We start from the raw sequence: 15,827 nt of genomic DNA, 5'->3' as shown, positions 1-15,827 counted from the left end.
TGTAGTTGATGAGAAATGAGAAATAAGTTTAGTACAATCTCTCCATTTCACAGCCCATGTAGATTTATCCAAGTGTACAAGTTAATTTTAGGTATTCAAGTGTATAAGACATATACTGGGAAATGTGTGAGAAACATACTGCACCTATATGATAAAATCAAAGCTGAGGATCAGTATGTGAGCAGTAAGAAGAGTCCTCTAATTTGTGTTCATGACAAATATATGGAATAAAGCCAAGGAAGGATGAGGTTTGTCTAAAATATATGTTTGTGTGTGTGTGTGTGTGTGTGTGTGTGTGTGTGTGTGTCTGTGTCTGTCTGTCTGTCTGTCTGTCTCTCTCTCTCTCTCTCTCTCTCTCTCTCTCTCTGTGTGTGTGTGTGTGTGTGTGTGTGTGTGTGTGTGTTTTGCAAGCAAGGCTCAGGGTAAGTCCAAGATAAGGTATTGATTAAAAAGAGTGAAGTTTCAACTTTTTTCTATAGGTTATATGAAGTTATTTCATCTATTTTTTTCTAAAAGTACCATTTCTCAAATCACTAAGTTTTGGTTTATGGAAAAGCATCACTCAAAATTGAATGTAAAAGAAGCTGAGAGGTCATGTATCAGCCCAAGTCTTCAACCATCTACTGGCACTTAGATTAGCTTATAGATCCAGTGCATTCTCCAATGTGATTTTGGCTTTCCTACTCTGATACAGAGGCACACAGAGCCACAGTATTTGCTGAATCAGGAATATAACTAAGCTATCAATATCTCTGCTTGACAAAATCTATATCCTCACACTTGTATTCTGCTGCAGACATTAACATTCTCTGCAGAGAATGGAAATTTGTTGCCCACATAGAGTAAAGCAAATTAAATATAAACCAGTAATGTGCAGCTTCAGACTCAAGACACATGGTGCATAAATCCAGATATTAGATATTTCACTGGGCAGTGAAGAAGTGCTATCTATTGGATATTTCTTGATGTATAAGAAATTGATTAAAATTTAAATTTACAAGATAACTGGCTACCACTGATTTTGCACAATTCCTAAAAGAATATGTAATATTCAACAAAAAAGTCTACCATGGCCTTAACTCAGAAAAGTAATTTGTGAGTTATGAGGATGCAAAAATTATGAGGAAAGCAGCAAGTATATTTGAAATCCATCTCTGTCCTAATAATGATTTGTTCATCTTACTGGACACTTGCATCATGTTAACCTCTAGATAATTCACATTGTGCACAATGGAAGTCAGCATTCTGAAATCTTGATATATTATGAGACAAAAGTAGTAGTTATTAGAGTATGTAGAAACCTTCTAGAGATCTCTAAGATCTCTAATTTGGTGCAATACCAAATTAAGCACAGAATAGTGACCTACAGACATCCATGTACTTCTTTTACTAAGGGAATTTTAACCAATTTACTGAATTCTATGATTTCTAATTTTCTTATGAAATACATAAAAACTATAAATATTACATGAGGACAAATATACTCTGGTAATAAAGGGTTTAGACATTTGTATCCTACAAAGCCAGGAACTTGGTGTTAGCTGGTAACTCATTACATTGTATATTATAGGACAAAACCATATAGTAAGGAAAGAAATTAACAGAGTTCTCAACAGATCTGGATTCACAAAACAAACAGGAAAACAAACAGGGAACAACCAGTGCTGAGAATCTTGGGAAAGTGAGTTCAAAGTGCTGAGGATGACTATTCTATATCAATAGCCAATTTGCACTGGCACAAATCTCACTTATTCATTCAAGATAATTAAGTGGGAGCATACACTTTGAAAACTGCTAAGGTTGGTTCTTAAAGAAAATCAAAGAGTGGGACCAGTTCCTAAGCCCATGAAGAATAGTTAGCCAAAAGCTACGCATTCAATGTAATATAATAGGTATTTCTCTTGCTGTTCTGAATCATACTAGTAATGGCAGACATACCAAATAGAGATATAGAATATGGCACCCTTCCACTTTCCATTTACAATTAGAAAAAAGAGATTAAAAATGCCAAGCACATAATATACATATAAGTTAAAGGCAAACTTTTTGAGAATTTGAAGGAGATAGCTCAACTTAAAGTTAGTTTAAGGAAAAAATAAGGGGCAAGAGATGATGTTAAGTTGGTAAATGCATGACTAGCACACCACGAGCCCCCAGGATCAATCTGCAGTGCTGTATAAACCAGGAACAGGGTGGATATCTGTAATACCAGCACTTTGATTTGGAGTCAGGAGCATCAGAAATTAATGTCCCACCCGAGTGATAATGAACCGAGTCTTAAAACTATAAGCCAGCCCCAATGAAATGTTTTCCTTTAAGAGTTGCCACAGTTGGATCTTTTCCCCCTAGCTCGGCCTACTCAGCAGGTCTGCGTGGAGCCGCGGTTGTGGGTCTCTATTCCGCAGGATGGGGTTCGTGAAAGTTGTCAAGAATAAGGCCTAATTTAAAGATATCAAGTGAGATTTAGAAGGCGATGAGAGGGTAAAACTGACTACTATGCACGGAAACGATTGGTGATCCAGGACAAGAATAAATACAACACACTCAAATATAGGATGATAGTTCACGTAACTAACAGAGATACCATCTGCCAGATTGCATATGCCCTTATAGAAGGGGATATGATCGTCTGCGCAGCATATGCACATGAACTTCCAAAATACAGTGTGAAAGTTGGCCTGACAAATTATGCTGCAGCCTATTGCACTGGCCTGCTGTTGGCTCGCAGGCTTCTGAATAGGTTTGGCATGGACAAGATCTATGAAGGCCAGGTGGAGGTGAATGGAAATGAATACAATGTGGAAAGCATTGACGGTCAGCCTGGTGCCTTCACTTGCTATTTGAATGCAGATCTTGCCCGAACTACAACTGGCAATAAAGTTTTCGGGGCCCTGAAGGGAGCTGTGGATGGAGGCTTGTCTACTCCTCATAGTACCAAACGATTCCCTGGTTATGACTCTGAAAGCAAGGAGTTCCATGGCAGAGGTACATCCGAAACACATCATGGGTCAGAATGTGGCAGATTACCTGCGCTACCTAATGGAGGAAGATGAAGATGCGTATATGAAACAGTTCTCGCAGTACATCAAGAACAACGTAACTCCAGACATGATGGAGGAGATGTATAAGAAAGCTCATGCTGCTATCCGAGAGAATCCAGTTTATGAGAAGAAGCCCAAGAGAGAAGTGAAGAAGAAGAGGTGGAATCGTCCTAAAATGTCTCTTGCCCAGAAGAAAGACCGGGTTGCTTAAAAGAAGGCAAGCTTCCTCAGAGCTCAGGAACGGGCTGCTGAAAGCTAAATCAATTTTCTATGAAGATTTTTTTCATAAAGACAATAAACAGATTGATTAAGCAGCAAAAAAAAAAAAAGAAAAAAGAAAAAAAAGAGTTGCCACAGTTGAGGTGTCTCAACACAAACAGAAAGCCTAAGACTACATACAAGCACTTCTTTGAGCAAATGTATAAGGTAGAGAGCAATAGAGGAAGCAATTGAACATCAACTCAGACCTCAACGCATTAGTGTATGCACATACACACATACACAACTATCCATACACACATGTGCTCGTGCATCGTCCCACACATGTGTTCACAGACATCCATTCCCAAACAAATAAACAATAAAAAACATTCTCAAAAGGTGTGATCCAAGAAAGAATAAGTTGGAAATAATATTTATCCTTCTCTTCCTTCAGTCTTTCAGAAATTGTATTTCTGTGGTAAATTACATTGAGCCTGTTGGTGAAATCATACATTCTACGCCGAGTTTTTGGTGTATAAATTAGCACACTTCATGTCCCTCCATTGCCATTAGAATTGCTTTTGGATTTTTCACAATGATAATTTGGGCCGCAATATGCACCACAGCACTCTATGTAGAGCTGACAAGATTACAAAGGCTCAGAACTTCCTTACAACAAATGAAATCAAACTTACAGAGGAGGTAGTAGTTATTTCTAATTTTATTAAACTTCCTCAGAGACATGAATATGAAGTTGATGTTAGAATCTATTGACTTACTGCTCCTCCTCTTGCTCGAGGCATCAGGTCATTATTTGCATTACATACAAAAGATGGCTCGATCTGTATTCTTTGGTACATATTTTCCACTATCAGTTTTCCAACTGGTTGCTCTGAGGCAAAAGAGTTTCCATGGGGATGAGAAAATTAGTTCATGTAGCAATGCTCTGATATGATCTCAGTGAAATCTGGATACTTGTGTCTATGTTCAAAGTCCAAAATCAAGATAAGTACCATCTTCTCAACCAAGTATACTGTTTAGTGGTTGTTGAAGTGATGACTTTGTACACTATGGAAAGATTACCTTTGTATTATTCAAATGCTGATTTCTATACTGGCAGAAAATTGAGTACAGGCAGACGTTATTATTTTTATGAAGCATCACTTGTATCTGTTTTGTAAATATTCTTCTCCACCACCTTTTGAGGGTTCAATAAAAATCTGATCAACTAATTAAATAATCAAAAAAGAAGAAGGTGGGACTTCTGGTTCTAGTCAGAGGGTTCCAGAGAGAGAGACAGAGAGAGAGAGACAGAGAGAGACAGAGAGACAGAGAGACAGAGAGACAGACATACACAGACACAGAGAGAGAGACACACAGAGAGAAACAGAGAAAGACGAGAGACCAGAGAGACAGAAAAGACAGACAGAAGAGGAGAGGAGGAACAGAAGGATGAGGAGAAGGAAGAAGAGCAGAAGGAAGAGGAGGGCTGGCCATGAGTTAGAGGGTCCAAGAGGAATTGTGATGAGCAGGTTGCCAGAAGATTTGTCAGGACACATACTGAGCAAAGCAAACCAGGTTGAGATTAAAACTGCAAGTAAGAATGGGCCTGTGGCTGGAAGGTAAATAGTTCAGAAGGTTAGAACAGCTCAGAACCCACTCAGTTCAAACTTACAGTTTGTTAATAAAAGCACCAGGTCTCTGTGTTTATCTGGTCTTTATTAAGGTCGAACAGTCCTCTGAGGGGAGAGTGAGGGTGATTAGAGGAAAGATGGAAAAGAAGATTCAGAATCAAAGGTCAGAAATAAAGAGGGATCTCCAGTGAATACTGCAGCAGCTCCAAGTTCAATTATCATAGACTTTATATACTTTAAAGCATTGTGGGAAACAAAGTCACAAGCTAGCAGTGACAGTGGCTGACATACATTTGATATCTATACCCATCTCTATTTCTCCCTCTTCCTCCAAGATTAACAAAACATTCAGTCCCTCACCTTGAGTTTCAATTATATCTCCTCTTATTGTTCCATGTGTCAGCAGGGCAGCAAATCTTCCAGTAGAACCTGGCCTGATTTGACTGTGCCTGACAGCAGACTTTCATATAAGCAGGCAAAATGGCTCCCCACAATCTGGGAGTTAGAATGGACTAAAAACAAAAGTGTAGAAACACCCAGTAATTATTTGGTAGCGAAACGAGCATACCAAACCCTCCCCACTTCAGACAATTTTACTCCAAGTGGTTTTTCATTTCTGGCCTTCTATTTGCTCTGTTCTGTGATCATGGCTTCTATATTCCAGACTATTTTTAATTAAACATTTTCAATATTTTAAAGTACTATCATTTAAAATATATTAAAATATATAACTGACTTTATATGTGTGTGTGCCTAAGAAGTATGTGAATACACATGGCCTGCATTTATCAAATAACTGAATGTGGGATATGGAAGAATTTAATAAGAATCAACTTTTCTCATCATCACATCGAAATGGAAAGTTCAAACTAAAACTACATTAGATATTAATGCATGCCTATTAAATGGCCAAATACAAAACACTGATGGTATCTGATACCAGTAGAAAAAAAATGAAACAACAGGACTCATCCATTGCTATAGAAATGACAAATGGCTCAATCATTTCGGAAAATTATTTGACAAACCTATTTCAATGCAGAATGTTATGGTATCATATACTACAAAATCACATTACTTGGTATCTATCCAAAAGTATTGAAAACATGTCCCCACAAATTCCTGGGATCAACTGTTAAGGTAGCCTTGTTAATAAGTTACTAATAAAAAATTCCTTTGAATTTTTGGGCACATGAATGGATAAGGCATTTAGCCTATGGATGGATAAGGCATTTTAAACACATCCATAAGCAGCCAAGAGAGTCTTAGAGAAATACCTATGGATATTGCTGAAGGAAAGTGGCCAGGCTAAAAGGTGTGCACAATACTTGATTGCAGCTATATGATGACTATAACAATTAATGAAGTCATGGATTCTAAAGACAGCAAAGTTGAGAAAATGAGAGGTTTGGAGGGGGAAATGGAAGGGAAACTTTTTGCAATTATAATGTCAAAAAATAAAATAATTTTTAATTTTAAAAGATAAAAACTATAGGTAAACACAAGAGTAGTAGGACATTGGGGTAAACCTTTAAAAAAAACCAGCAATTTTGTGCATTTGTGTGTATAAGAAGACAGAAGACCTTACATGCACTATGTAATGCATACTTTCATTAGATCATGGAAACAATTGTTCAAATAATGGAAGTAACTTTCCTAGATCTTGAATGATATATTTACTGATACTGAAAATAGATGAAGACAAGTAATTAACAATGCCATGATCACTTTAGTGCTAGAAACAGATGTTCATATTTAAGGCATCGAATCTGAGTAGTTATCACTGAACTGCTGCTTATGAGGGGTATTGTGGTCCTCTTTTTCATAGGAGAGAATATTGTAATGCAGATGATCATGATTGTCTGAAAATATCCCCATCACTAACAATACTCTTTCTGCTCTCTGATATTTGAATGGAGATTACATTTAACAAGCTCAATTATGTCTTCTCTTGCCTGGTGGGCTGCATTTAATCATAATTGCTGGAAGAAAATACACAGAAGCATCTTCCAGCTTAAGTTTTCTATCACCACTAAAACTAAAGAAAGATAGTCTATGTGTTGTGTTGAACAATTCATTACTGAAAAGTGTTATCAGAGAGAAGTTTATTAGACAGGTTGATGTTGAGCCTCAAGAAATAAAATCTAGGAAATTATCTGAAAATTCTGGGTCTTGTCCAGTTTTGTGGTTATTTGGTTTTTTGTTATTTTTAAAAGCAAACTCTAAAATCAATAAGACCCACTTTTCTAGGCTGGCTTACTCTTGGAATGTAACAAAGGTATATACTGGGTCAACCTAACCCTTTACAAGTAGTCTATTTCCTTCCATTACTGAGTGCATGAGATTTACATTGGTAATTAAAAATGGCCTTGAAAGACTGGCAGACTCTATTATGGTAATTTAATCATTGATTTAAATAAAGATGGAACAGTGTTATCAAGGATTAATATCAACATATTTTCCATGTTAATTGTTTACCTGAAATATAATTGTTAAACTTGCATTTCTTTATAAGTGTAATAAATGCATTTAGTTACTTTCTTTCTTGCAGAATATTTACTCTATGTCAAACTTTTCTGTTGTTAATTACACAAAGGATTGGTCTTTTAGGAGGTTCTTTTAAAACTTTTTGTGAATAAAATAATAAAATAATAAAGTTATCTAAAAACTTCTGGTGTTACTAAAATACTGTGAGGGAAGAAGGGGATGAAAGAAGAAAAACCAAAAGGAAAATAAAATGGAGGAAAAGCCGGTGGGCTTGTGATTGGGCTGGTCTCCTAGGAGACAGGAAATGAGAAACTTCAAAGGAGAGAAGCTGTCATATTACTATTTAATTTTATGTTTTCATAAAGGATGCTTAATATACTAATTAGGCATTCAAGATTGTACTCAAATACTGTTCTTTCCCCTTTGCTTCTGTTGACAGTTGATTGCTTCTCATCAAAGAGAGAAGACCTTGTTTATGAAGAATTCTGACACGTTTCTTACATGCTTGCAGACATTTTTCACAGGTGATTAATTATTCACCTTCAGACTTTATTTTAACAAATTTATTTGTATAAGTACATATGATTCAATTATTATTAGCCAAATCTGATTTTTTGTTATTTTCCCTTTGTATTGTTAGACATTAATATGTTTGTTGGACTAATATAGAAATACTCCCAAATTAACAGTGCTTTTATCAAAAATTGTATAGCTGGATGAAATAGTTTTGCCTTCTTTTCAACTCATTACAAACAATTTTTATCATAAAAATGAAAATGCTATACCTGCATTCTAACTTTGGCAATTATGTAAAATATCTCTCATGTCATTTCTACATAGATCACAGCTGGATACCTTTATACTCCACCATTAATCTGTCATTTAACAGTTTTAACTACCCATGTAATTTGTGAACACAGATTTCTCATTCATAGTAAAAAAGTCTTTCTTATTTATTAAGTCTAGAAACAGAAGTCATTTGGTTATATAAACATCAAGAGTATCAAAAGCCAAGAAGCCTTTATTCAGGTTATTGTAATAAGTAGAATTATCTTTAATAACAAATATGAAAAGAAAAGAAAAAGAAACACTGGAAAGTGTTTGTACAGGTAAATATATGAGGAAGTGATTCACCATTAACACAGACATCATAAAAGAAGATGGAAGCAGGTAACTTCTCAGAATGTAGCATGTCAGCTGTTCCTTTGCAATAACTCGGTGGTTTCTACTTAAGAACACACATGAAAATAGTAATAATTATATAATTAAGAGCCATGAATTTGAGGGGTAGTGTATGGAGGTACTGGAAGAACAGACAAGGGAACCAGAGGTAGAAATGATGATGCCAATACAGTACTAATTTATGAAATTCTTCCATAAATAGATGTGAGGGGAAACTTTTCTTCCTCACTATTTCTAATTGTCCAGAATATGAATAAAATACAATATCTGTGATATTATGTGAATCAAAGATAAATGGTGAGTTTGGTAATCATGTCTTCTGGTGACAAATATAGAGGTTAATTCCAAACAGCCAATTCTAATATTTCCAGAGACAGATTTCATGGAAGTTTTCTTCTTCTTCTTCTTCTTCTTCTTCTTCTTCTTCTTCTTCTTCTTCTTCTTCTTCTTCTTCTTCTCCTTCTCCTTCTCCTTCTCCTTCTCCTTCTCCTTCTCCTCCTCCTCCTCCTCCTCCTCCTCCTCCTCCTCCTCCTCCTCCTCCATGGATAACAGCTTGAAAAAGTGAACTGGAGCTTTTTAGAGAAATTTTGAAATCTTTAGACAACAGGGGAACTTTCCCCCTTGCTTGGATCCAAGAATGTCTGTCACCGGAATTGTCTAAGTGTGTCAGTGAAGCACTGAGAGGACAAGCATGTGTGGAAGGCAGCCTTATTAGCATGCATACCGTAAGGAGAACAACCATCCTAGATGTGTTTGTTTGTTTCTCATGACACTGAAATTATGTCTGAAAAAAAAATAATATAGCCAAGTAACTAATTGTGGCTGAAATTGGGCAATTACTCCTCAAATTAGCCAAATGCAGGTGTAATTATTATTTTAAAAATACTAATTTCTCATGGTAATTTAAAAAGGAGTATCTGCATTTAGTAGAAAAACCCCATCTGGCTGACATATAACAAACTGAAGTTGAATTTAAAAGTACAAATGAAATTACTAACACACACAGAAGGAGGGAGGGGAGATGGGAGGGAGGGAGACAGACACAGAGATACAGATAAAAAGAAAGATGGAAAGACAGAAATAGATAAACAGGCAAAGAGAGACTCTAGAGGAAAAGAGAGCTGGAAAGACAGAAAGAGACAAGGAGACAGACAGACAGACAGACAGGCAGAAAATAAGCAGTTGTTTGTATGTCTTGCATTCAGTCTACATCATGGTCTTTAATAACTACTCATCAGATCTAATAGTTTCCATACCCAGTATGTTCCAATAGGATCAGGCCACATTTACAAAGGCACTAAAAACTTTGGATCATCAGGTTCTCAGGCTGGTGCTTGTTGAATCCTTCTACTATTACATCATATGCATTTCTATTCTACCAAGTAACCTATGCCTATTGGAAATTTCTCCCTTGTTCTTTGCAACTTTCCCTCCACCTCATTTCTCAGTCACAATTGAGAAATATTTTCCCCAGGATTGGGCCAAGGCTATTTAATAGATAATTCCATGACTCTGTCCTCTTAATTCAAATATTGCCTCCCTGGAAATACTATACTGATGATTTTATTTAATATATAAATAATGCTTCACTTTGCTTAAGGGAACCTGCAGTATGTAACTGTATGTGTCTTAATCCTAAGAACAGTTTTTTTTTAATCAGTTTATTTCATTACTGTCTCAGCAACTTAAGGAAACATGACTACAGTATTGGAATTTGGCAATATATAGCCATTGAAAATTGAGAAGTAAGTGAATTAAATGTCATACATATTGTATTTGCATTTCAAAATGTTGAAAAGAGGGATAGAAAACATTGTATTGAACTTTGGTCTTCAGAGAGCTTATGCAAAGTGAAGCTGAATGTTTTCTAGTAAAAGTCCCAGAAGTCAAGAGGCACAATAGAAAGTTTAACATTGACATTTACTCTATCTGCTCCCTGAATTTAGAATGAAACTCAAATAAAGAGCAAAGATCATTGCTTTACCTAAGTGTGGCATCAAAGGAATGGAGAAAGAATTAAATGAATAGAACATCATATATATATATATATATATATATATATATATATATATATGATGAATTCTAGTGTAAAGGAAAGCTGGCCAAGGCATAATAAACTGTTGGACTGAAACCTACTGAAGAACAGAATCCTTACACAATGCCAAAAGTGATCAATAGTCAGTGGGTTAGTCATTATATTCAGTGTTCTGACAGCAGCATCACAGATCATGATACATGTAGATACCCAGTGTCTCTTGATGTAATGCAATGTGGAAACACATAGCACCTATGGCAAACAAAATACTATTTCCAGTTTCTTTGGAGGAATCCCACTGCACAAATGATGGCAAATAACACAACCAAACCTGCTATCAGTAGCCCTTGTTTCAGTATGTCCACATGCTCAGTGGTTCACAGCTTCTCTGGTCATCATGAAAGACACCATTCATGAGACTCCGTGTTCACATTGTTAGTAGACAAGATGAGATATGTTTAAATTGTCAGTCCCCACTGCCTTGTGGTTTTGTTCAGTTTGATTCATACGGAAAGACTGTATGTGTATCTCTTGTGCACAAGACTTCCTTTTCTCCCTAGAAGAGATGTAGCCATGGGCTTGACTTAGTAGGACAAAATACACATGTTAAATAAGAGTTCACACATCAAATCTAGAAGAAGGAAGTATAATGCAAAAAAGAGTTGTGATCTACACAGGATCTCTTCAGCTTCTGGATTTATGTACATGAAAAATGTAGAATGGTCCAGTTGTCAGACAAATGCAGAATCTGTGGTGTTCTGTTAGCACCATTGCTGGGCAGAAATCACCATTTACTGATAATTATTTATAGCCTAATCACTTAGTCCTCTTAAAACCCTCCAGCTACCTGGCTCTTAATTTTGATAAGCATTAAAATGAATGATTATTTAAATTAATGTATTAAAGCAACTAGAGGCAATTTCCAATAGTGTGTGTGATTGTGTTTGTGTGTGTGTGCATATGTGAGTGTGTGTTTATGTATTTATATGTATCTCTATACTGACTTTTGCAATTGAAAATAATTCTGTTAAATAATAGTTGACTTTCTGTTCTTGAAAAATACAAAATTACTCAGTAGAGAAATTGCTAATTCACATCATCTTTTTGGTTTTGTTCAGTTGTTAAGCATGGACACACTAAAAACAGAATTTAAAAATGAATATGATCATGCTTTGAAGACTCCTAGACTTAACGTCTCTTTAGAAGATGAAAACTTAAAAATACTTAATAGTTTCTTATTACTCATAGGAATACTATTTAACTTAAAGCAGCACAGGTCTCCCACATTATCCCTGAGCACTTCGATTTTGCTACTGCCTCCTTGTGTATTCAGTACTAAATTATGCAGAGCTGCTTTTATTTTGCACTTTTACTCGCAGCCTTGTTCCCACCCACTCATCTTACTTGTGTGCTTTTGTAAGCCCAGCAAACTACATGCATACAAATAAAGTTTTATTGAAACAACATTACTGCTCAATTATTTACATACTGCCTGTGGCTTTTTGTTTGTTTGTTCTTAACAAAAGAATTGAACAGTTGCTGCTGAACCCTCGTGGCTTTTCAAGCAAGAAGTACTTCACATCTGGTGCTTGACAGAAAAACATTTGTTGAAATTTAGGAAGTGATAGACTATAGACCCAAGTCAGCACACAGTGTAAACGGTATAGTTTCTGTTTTCTGTGGGTTTACAACTCTTATGTCACAGGTACCTTTGCATCATTTTCTTTAACCTTTATGTGAACCATCTGAGGTAAACGTAATCATTTCTAATTTAGAAATGATGAAAGAATGAGTTTAGAAAGCTGGAATCATTACACAAAAAGACTATTGCAGTGTAGAGTGCCGCTGATTACAAATCTTATCATTTGCACTACAAAATAAAAGTATGGTCTGGTTTTGTTGATTTGTCAGACTCACAGGGCATTGTGCTTGAATGCAGAAGAAATTTTGATATACTTTTAGTCTCTATCTTTTCAATGTCCTTTTAAGCTTCCTATTACAATTCATTTGTACCTATGTAATTCCAAATGCCTTCAGATAAAGCCAATGAAGCAATGACTGGAAGAAAAGACATGTGGACTTGTTGATGTCTTCTACCATGTGTGGTGGTGTCATATTCAGGATCTGATGGTTTTATGCTGCCATCTCATTGTTGATCATGTTTTCATTCCATGAACTGCTGAGTTGGATTTTTTTATTTCATATTTAATTTATATGTTCTTCAGAAAAATACTAACACACAGTTTGCCCACTTTCTGACTAATTATTTGTTTGTGACTTTTAAGAGCTCTTTATATGTTCAAATACAGTACTTTTATGATTTGTATTACCTACTACTTAAAACTTTTGATTGTGGCTTGTCTATGAGGTGTTTCACAAAGGCTCATGCATCTGAAACAATGCCCAGCTATTGGTAGTGTTTGAGTCTGTTGTGGAGCCTACAGGATGTGGAAACTTCAGGTCCTGATCATTGTCCTCTATCTGACTAAGGATATCTGACTAGACTGGCTTCTGTGCCTGTCAATACACTCTCCTATTGCCATCCTTAAAAAGCAGCAAAGAACTCCCCTTCCTGAAACTACCCTTTCCATTATTGTTTGTTTGCTTGCTTGTGTTTTTGAGACAGGATTTCTTTTTGCAGCCCTAGCTATCCTGGAACTCTCTGAGTAAACCAGGCTGAGCCCAAACTCAGCACTCTGCCTGCCTCTGTCTCCCCAGTGCCAGGATTAAAGACATGATGCACCACTGCCTTTTATGAAACTACTCTTGTCACATATTTTGTCATGGTGATAAGGAAAGAAGATAGTACAGAAACTTGGAGATACGTATTTTGTTTTGTTTTGTTTTTTCCTGAACTAAGCCTCCTGATTTGTTGCCTTTAAATCAGTTTGGAGAGGAATGCAGAAGAGCTTAGAACCATCTCATCAGCTATAAATTGTTTTAATTTCTGCATCCTGAAGAAAAAGAAGTAAAAGTCTGTTTTACCCAAACTGACATCCAGGTTTAAAACATTTTGAGACAGATAAAGGCAAATGCCCACAATATAAAATTAACCAGCCTACAATGTCAAATGCTGCACACTGTGAATGTATATTCTAAAAAGAAGCTCTCTTCTGGCTTCTAGAACTATTTGAATATCATATAGTTATGAAAACCAGTATGACTGTTCACCTTAATTAGATTAAAAATTGGCATTTAAATCTTTATTGTATTCTATTAATATTTTGTCTAGTATAGAGCGAGTTTAATTCATTCAATTGCTTAGCAATAATTCTCAATAGGATTTGTTATAAAGTTAAACCATTTTATTAATAAAGCATTTATAACAGTACCTTGTATGACAACACAGATGTGAATAGGTAAAAAGAAGATTGGCCTATTATTCTTTCCTGTGGCATTAGGCTCCTAATAGTGTGAATACCATGATTTTACAGTCCTTCTGCAGGTGAGAGCATCAAGCATACAGAGATAAATGCAAATAACTAAAAAGGACATTCTAGTCCCCAAGTCCACATCTGCATTACTACTACACAACTACTCTCATTTGGAAGAAAGAAGAAATGTCACAGATATGCAATACCTTCTGATACTTGGAAATCTTTATCAGTATCAGCTGGTTGTAGAATTTCAGATGAGTGTATGAAAAGTTTGGAATATATAGGGCCTTCAAATTGCCTGGTAGCTAGAAACCAAAGTAAAAAAAAATTAAAGCTCTTTCATGTAGATGCTTCTCTCAGCAAATAAGAATACATTGAGATATAGTCTGTCTGTTGGGAATGCTCACATACCTCCCTGTTGGATCCCAGGGTGAGTAATTGAAGTTTAGAGAAAATAGAACTCTGGCGGAAAAGTGGGAAAAATAACTTCAGTTTCCATTTTGAGCATAAGAAAATTAAGAGAATATAAAGTCACTGAGTTGAGGGAAACTACTACCCTTGAATAAATCTTGAATAAATATATATTCACTTTTTATATACTACCCTTGAATGAATATATATATATATATATATATATATATATATATATATATATATATATTCTATACTACTCTTGAATAAATATATATTCAATTATAAGAAAAATAGATCACTGAAAAATTGGAAATCAGCTTCTCTTTGTGTGTGTGTGTGTGTGTGTGTGTGTGTGTCTGTGTGTGTCTGTGTGTGTATGTGGGGGGGCATATGAGTTTGTTATAAAGGCAGCAGTATGCCTACAGTATTCGAACTTCTAAGGTTCTCTTCTTTTAACTGACTACGTTTTCAACCTTGCGGTTAGAAGGTAGATAATTTATACAGATATGTAGATCACAATGTAGAACAATCACACAATGACATCCTTGGCTGAATTGGTCATCAAAAATAGACTACCTGGAGAAGTGAAGAAAGAGGCATGCTCACTACAGAAAGGCTGCTAATCTAACAGAATTTGAATACTCAAAAAGAGTCTTCTTTCCAGTGATATAGAGAACATCATTCATTTAATAAATAGTTTTAACATTAACTCTACACCATGAACTAAAAAGGCACAATGAAGATGCTCCATGTTAGCTAAATTGGGCAAAAACCTTGTTCCTGAGAAGCTAGTTATCTAGTGGGGATGTGAGATAATAAGAATATAACATGAAGTCAGTTTAAGATAAATGTTTTTCTCAGCTAAAATAAAATTAGGAGATGGAGAGAAAATTGAGGCAAAGCAGTTAGCATAGCATAATCAAAGACAGGCTTTCCAACAAAAAGGCACCAGGGAAAACACACAAACGAAATAAGGGAGTAAGCAAGAAATGACATCTGGGGCAATGCAAGGGGAATCACAGATGTAAAAACTCAAACAGATTTACAGTATTTAGTGTTTGATGAAAAGGAAGAAAGACATTGCATTGAAGCAGAATGAATATTTATGGAAAATGAGAATATAGAGACAGGCAAAGACAAGAGTATGCATGACTTTTAAAACTAAAAAGGCACTTCCAGTTAACTGGGGATGTAAGGCCATGGAATGGTTTGCTAGCCAACTGGTGAGATGAGATGTATCATTGTGCATAGAAGAAAAGTGGGCAAGAAACACATTAGGATTAAAAAATAACAGGGAAACAGTAATACTACTCATGTCAGGTAGGCGGCAAGAACGATATTGATGATAAAAGGAGTGTATTGTGAGAAAATTAAAAGAAAACTAAAGGGAGCACAGATATGTTAGAAAAGTAAAAGTTAATATGATGACTTTACAGACATTGAAGTTAAGACCTCT

At 35.7% G+C, this 15,827-nt stretch overlaps 1 pseudogene; it reads left to right on the top strand.

Annotated features, from left to right (window-relative positions):
• Positions 1-2,406: 2,406 nt before the first annotated feature.
• On the top strand, positions 2,407-3,300 carry LOC114639290 (annotated as a pseudogene).
• Positions 3,301-15,827: the final 12,527 nt, after the last annotated feature.

The sequence above is a fragment of the Grammomys surdaster genome, unplaced genomic scaffold (assembly GCF_004785775.1).
Source record: "Grammomys surdaster isolate TR1022 unplaced genomic scaffold, NIH_TR_1.0 125692, whole genome shotgun sequence".
Taxonomy (NCBI): Eukaryota; Metazoa; Chordata; class Mammalia; order Rodentia; family Muridae; genus Grammomys; species Grammomys surdaster.
This window is presented reverse-complemented; position numbering and strand designations above follow the sequence as displayed.